Raw genomic sequence first — 433 nt, 5'->3', positions numbered from 1 at the left:
GATGCAAGCAAGCAAGCGCACATACACATACACAGCACACACACATACACAGAGCGCACGTAAACAGCACACACACACAACACACATACACAGCGCACACACACATACACAGCGCGCACATACACAGCGCACACACACACATACACAGCGCACACACACATACGCAGCGCACGCACACACATATACAGCACACACATACACAACACACACAGCACACACATACACAGCGCACACACCTGCACAGCGTGCACACACATACACAGCACACACACGCACAACACACACATACATACACAGCACACAAACACTCTCTTTCACAGAGGCCAAAACCCCAGGGTGGCTGGCCCTCCGGGGCCACCAGCTGGCGCGTCTTTGCTATTTTGCGCTAGGTAGCTGCCAATTTCAGCCAGCAGCCGTGTTAGGATCACCCGTG

This window comes from Echinops telfairi, unplaced genomic scaffold, assembly GCF_000313985.2.
Source record: "Echinops telfairi isolate 266 unplaced genomic scaffold, ASM31398v2 ScPeMD7_655;HRSCAF=1070, whole genome shotgun sequence".
Taxonomy (NCBI): Eukaryota; Metazoa; Chordata; class Mammalia; order Afrosoricida; family Tenrecidae; genus Echinops; species Echinops telfairi.
This window is presented reverse-complemented; position numbering follows the sequence as displayed.